The sequence below is a fragment of the Hibiscus syriacus genome, unplaced genomic scaffold (genome assembly GCF_006381635.1).
Source record: "Hibiscus syriacus cultivar Baekdansim isolate YM2019G1 unplaced genomic scaffold, ASM638163v2 tig00110503_pilon, whole genome shotgun sequence".
Lineage (NCBI taxonomy): Eukaryota > Viridiplantae > Streptophyta > Magnoliopsida > Malvales > Malvaceae > Hibiscus > Hibiscus syriacus.
Window position 1 is genome coordinate 2,472,307 of NW_024062764.1, and position 6,265 is coordinate 2,478,571.

Below are 6,265 nucleotides of genomic sequence, written 5' to 3' on the forward strand. Positions count from 1 at the left end.
TTGATACACGGATGAAATACGATTCCTCATTCTCATATTTCTAAACCCAAAATTTTCTAAGTATTGACCGAAAAATAATTTTATTAGTTATTTTCTTAGTAAGATGATCGAAAAATAAATATTTATTTTTTACCTCAAGCATTGAATATTGAGGATTAATCTTGCTATTATACCTTAAACAATTTAAGTTTTTTTAATGACGTGTGACAATTTCTAGCTATCCCAATGGGTTTATGTCAGATTCCATTTCAAAAATAGACAACTCATTAATGGTGAAAAGCTTTAAGTAAATTGAGAATGAAAAAACTATGTGTATTACATTGAGAAATCATTTTGTCTATGTCATCACGCCATTTGAACTATGATGATATAGTGTTGTAATTGAAGTCAAAATCAAAATATAATGTTATAACTGAAGCAATTGAAAGTCTTATAATATAAATGATACATCATCTAAAGTTTAATAATATCTAATGTAGTTGACTTAATATTAAACTATATATGGGCATATTTCTTACACAGGTATAATACATACTTTAATGCTTATACTTTAATATTATTCTTAATTTACCCTTTTTATTATTTTATGGTCAATATGACCTTTAATTTATTATCACTCTAGTTCCAAGACAATTCCTTACACACACAAAAAAACGATGACACTACCTAATTAAAAATATATATTACACATGACAAAACCAGATTGAGCCACAGGACATTTCTTATTGAAAAGTATCAAAAGACTAAAGTAATAACAAATTTAAAGTTGAGAAATAAAATTGATTGAAAATAGTAAAAGGACCAACTGAAAGTTTCACTAAAGTACATGACCCATTTTTGTAGTAAGCCTAGATGTGAGTGTTCGATCGAGTTGAGTCAAAAGATTTCAAGTTATTCGAGTTGATGAGTCATTTTTTATAGCTCAAACTTTATTTGAAATTTTTTCGATTCTTCTGTTTAAATTTATTATAAATATTTATAATATTATGATATTATTTTATTTCAATTTAAACAGTTTTCTATAATCATATACAATATATACACATTTCTTTATATATTTCCAGATATGATATACATATATCATACAAAGTCAATGGACTCAACTCAAATTCGAAAATCAATTCACTAATTACTAAATATTTTAGTTATTCAAATTCTATTTTATAACTCGACTAAAATTTCAATTTTTTTCGAATTGAATCATTTCAAATTGATTTTTTTAAATACAGTCAAATAAAAAAAAATCGAGTCGAATTTTACTTAGTGAAGCCTTACAAAAATGAGAAGTCAAAACTATTATATGTATCTGTGGGTTTTCTATGAACCAAAAGGTTTCATGGCTTCTTCCAAGTTTCAGGCGTTCTATAACCATCCAGCAGGGCCAAAAACTAGTTTGTTCCTTCTTTCTTTCAACCCTTTTAGATTAATTACTTGGTATTTAATTCTGTTTAATTTCACAGTTTTTGTAATTATTTTTTATTTATTTAATCCGCCTTCTCTTCCAATATAATTTACAGTTTTCTTCTGGGCACCAACCTTCAAATGGGCTATAAACATCGCCAACGTTGTTGACATGTCGACGAAGCCGGCCGAAACTGTCTCTTACCCTACAAAAGCAGGTCTGATCTTATTCCGATTGCTCGACTCCAATATGAATGTCAAACACCGATATTTATCCACTACGAGAAGGGAAGGATTGAGAAGAGGTTTATTTTCTGAAAATTTCTAATTCTCGTATAATTTAATTTTTTTTTTGTATTTTCAGTTATAATGTCAAAAAATTTCCTAAGTAATCAATTTAGCCCATATTTTTTTGGAAATATTTTGACCTCCAACATTTTATTTTGGGGCAATAAGACCCCTCTATGGATGAAAATCTTTAGTTAGCAAATGATTAACACTCCAAAAGAGAGGGTGTTTTTATACTAAAATAAAACGTTGGGGGTTAAGATGCTCTAAAATAAGAGTTTTTTTACCCTAAAATGGAACGTTATGTTCAAAATAAGGACAAAAAGAAAAACAATAGAGATCAAAGTGACTATTCAATCAAATGTTAAGACTTTTTTGTCATAAAATGAAACGTTAAGGCTAAAATGTGATGAAAAAAAGAATAGTGATTAAAATGATCATTTTAATAAATATTTCTAATTTTTATTGGTAATTTAATTTTTTTAAATTTTGTACATAAAATATTAAAATATTGCGTCTATCCTCCTTGTTATAAATATATTCTAATATCTAACAGGTTTTTTACATGAAGGCTCATTTTTTTTCTTTGTTTGATTATTATTTGTGTTGGGTTTTTTTTCAGCTCTAGCATGCAGTGGACTTATATGGGCAAAGTACAGCACTTTAATTACCCCTGTATGTATATGTTGATTTCAATGTTTTATATAATTTTGAAGAAAAAAAAAAGCATTTCATATATCAAACTGATATTGCATGTATATGGAGAGATACATAAATGTAACATTTTAGGGTTTTTTTAAGATAAAATTTCCCTAATTTACAAATCATCATTGATTCTATAATATTGCAGAAGAATTAGAACTTATTCGGTTTTAGTGTTGCTATGTGTGCAAGTGCTTCCTACCAGATTTCACGTAAATTGCAGTAAGTTTCCACTTTCATTATTTCTGAAAAGGCATAATGCCAAAAATAGACCTCAATGTTTACTAAAATGATCATTTCTGAAAAGGCATAATGCCAAATTTGACCATACTGACTTCCAAACTTCACTCCCATCATCATCTCCGGGATTGAGGAAATGACAGAAATCCTTAGTTTTGTACCAACCTGACGAAGAACCACACCAACGAAGACTATCAGAGACAGAGGGGCTGCACGATGCAGTATTCAGCACAATACAAAAGGAGTTCCAAACATCAATTTCCCAATGGAACAAGGATCTACAAAGGGTTATATTTCTCTCCCACCTTCCAAGATTTTTCCGACTTAAATCCGAAACCTTACCAACTTTACGGAGTGCCAAAGTGAATATTCAAGGAATATAATTTGAGAGGAGGATCGCCTACCCAGATATCGCTCCAAAAATTGATGCACTTTCAATCACTTAAAACACAACAAAGCTTGCCATAAAAATGATCACTTGATGAAGAAAAAGGCCGAATTATAGCTTTCTACACCCAAGACGAACCACGCTGGATATGAGTTGCTGGTAAAATAGAAGAGGGAACATATTCATATTTACTTTGAATTAGTTTCCTCCATAAATTATTTGGTTCGCAACTGAACCTCCCCGCTTATTTAAAAGGGCACGATTTTTTGTGACAACATGGCCATCTGCGAGACGAGGCTTGCATAGAGTTTCCCACTTCACTCAATGAATAAATAACATGAAGACTCACTCCAAATAAAATTAGAAATAAACCTATTTACCTTTGAGCTCACACTTTTGACATTTGTAAAATTGAGATTGTCATAACCGGTTTTCGCCCAGGCACGAATTTTCCTTGGCGGAAAAAGTATGTGAATGAAATAAATGGTTTTTTATGAAATGTTTTGGAGTCGCCATTGACCTTTTGGGTTAGGTAGGTCAAATACCTAAAAATCATCTTTTAAAAGAGTTTTTAAGAAAATATCGTTTAAAATATAAATCAGTCTACGTATAACCAAAATTCATTCTTTTTATTAATAAAAAGGGATTCGTGGTCGGTTACGTTTGAGGAATGATTAACACCCCCCACAATGCCCAAAATTGGTACCCATTGATTATAAATTATCTCTATTCGTGGAAATTAAAGAATTCAAATATAAATTTAATTTATGATCCTGTTATTTCTAATTCGATCGGATAATTCTAAAAAAATATATTAAAATAATTTCTATAAAACTAAAGTAAATAAGTAAATATATATATACTTAGGGTTTTATAAATAGGGTATTTATTTATTTAAAAATATCAGAATAGGACATCTAGTTGCTTTAAGACATCTCCTTTCTTAATATTAAAAAATAAATAAATATTATTATTTAATATATATATATTTATGACTAATAAAAAATAAAATAAAATAAAATAATTATTAAATTAATTATATTGAACATAAAAAGGTAATAATAAAAATAAATTACAATTGAATAATGATCAAAACAAATAAAATTAAAATTATAGGATTAAAATATAAAATATTGAAATTAGAGATACTAATTCGAAATTTTATGAGATATAATGGTTAACAATGTAGTTTAACCTAATTAATTATTCAGGATTAAAATATTAATTATTAAATTTACAGTGGCTAAATCGGTTATTTTACCTAAAATATATAAAACCATAGCAGAGACTATAATTAAGAAACCAAATTAAAATTAACATAATTTGATTTAAGTGACTATAATGCAAACTTACAAAACAGTAGTGACTACAGACCGTGTTTACCCCTGTGCGAAATTACGAACACACCCCTCCCCAAAACAACATCGTTCGGGGAGGGGGATATAAATCCCAAAATCAGCCTCTTTGGGGCTATTTTTACCCATTTTCTGGTTTTGCTTCTTTCTCTTTAGAGAGAGAAACTCTCGATTTCTTTCGCCAGAGAAAACACCGGCCACCGTTAACCATCGTTCCCGACGTCGATCGCCGCCACCGCCACTGGTGACTGAAAAATTATAAATACACCCAAAATGAAGCCCTGAACACTCCAAGGCCGAATCCGGCCTTAGTTTCCCCTAAAAAACTCCTGATCGGAGTAGATCTAGAGAAATACCTTCGGGTATTTCAAAGGTTTCGTCAGTGCGTGTCGGCGCGTAGTGTATTCGGTCACCGTGTGGTTTTGTCGGTAAGCTCCTCTCATTTTTCTCTCTGTTTAATGGATTTGGTTGGTTAATGTGGTTCTTGCTCCGTTGTCCTCGTGTTCTGCTGTTGGTCTTCTCTCATTTTGCAGGTTCGGTGGTGGCTTTATAGGCCACCTCGACACTCGTCTTGGACCAATCACAGAGGGGGTTTTCGGTGAGTCACCAAACTATAGTGGTGACTCACCCTAGAGCATTGACGTGTGGAGGGGCATCTGGCTTCTTGGAGCGTCGGCAGCAGCTGGTTTGGTCACCTGGCAGTGGGGCGTCGGCGAGGCGGCTGGAAGCTTAATCCTCGATCTAAGGCGGCGACGGTGTGGATAGGGTTTAGAAACCCTAAATGGGTTTAGGGTTATTATCTATTGGGCTTCCATATCCGGGCCTCCGGGCTATTGGGCTCCGGGTTTGATGTTTTTGGGCCAGTAACAATATTATTTGTAATTATTTATTATTTAATAATAATAAATAATAATAATAATATTAATAATAATATTGATAATAGTAATAATAAAATAATAATATTAATATTAATAAAAATAAAAACGGGACAAAAATTTAGTGTCTATATAGATGAAGTAGATCGAAAGGTTGACAAGGACAAACTTAACAAACGTCATTCTTCCATGGCAATTTAGATTCCAACCAGCAAGACGACTTTTTTTAGCTTTTCTACTATTTGGTTGCACATACTAGCAGAATTTTTTATATGACCTAAGGGAAGACCAAGATAGTCGGTAGGCAAATGATCCCCACCCACACTTGATGGAATCTGCCCAAGATTGAACTACTGAAGGCTCCACGTTAATCCCAAAAACCTTGATCTTTTTTAGATTCAACTTTAAACCAGAGATCACTTCAAACAAGCGAAGTAATCTTTTGATATTACGACTAGCACCAGAACTAGCCATTGAGAAAATTAGGAGGTCGTCTACAAACTGAATGAGAAATTACTGGACCACCTCCACCACACGACAGCCCCTTGAATAATCTGGATGATTTCTGCCTGACAAGAAGGACACTAAGAGCTTCTGCAATTATGTTGAACAGAAGGGGAGATAAAGGACACCCTTGACAAAGGTCTCTCACACTAAGAGCTTCTTCAATTTTAAGTTATTTCAAGGAATATAAAAAATAGATTCGAAAGGATTTTTTTTTTTAATCTAGACATTTGGGTTACGTTCGGTGAGTGACCAAAATAAGATCAAAATTAAATATGAGAATGGTTTTAAAAAATAATTAAGTGGTTTTTTTAAAGGTCTTTTACAATCAATGATGATGTGATACTATTTTATGATTACACGTGATCATCATTGTTAATCTTTTAACAATAAGTGACCAAAACAAAATCAAAACTAAATATGAATATGATTTTAAAATAATTAAATAATTAAAATGAAACAAAAGTAATACTTGAAATTCTAAGTAAGTCATGATTGTGTGATGGAATAAA

The 6,265-nt window shown here is 31.4% G+C and overlaps 1 pseudogene; it reads left to right on the forward strand.

The window, feature by feature from the left end:
• Window positions 1–1,315: 1,315 nt before the first annotated feature.
• On the forward strand, window positions 1,316–5,007 carry LOC120129690 (annotated as a pseudogene).
• Window positions 5,008–6,265: the final 1,258 nt, after the last annotated feature.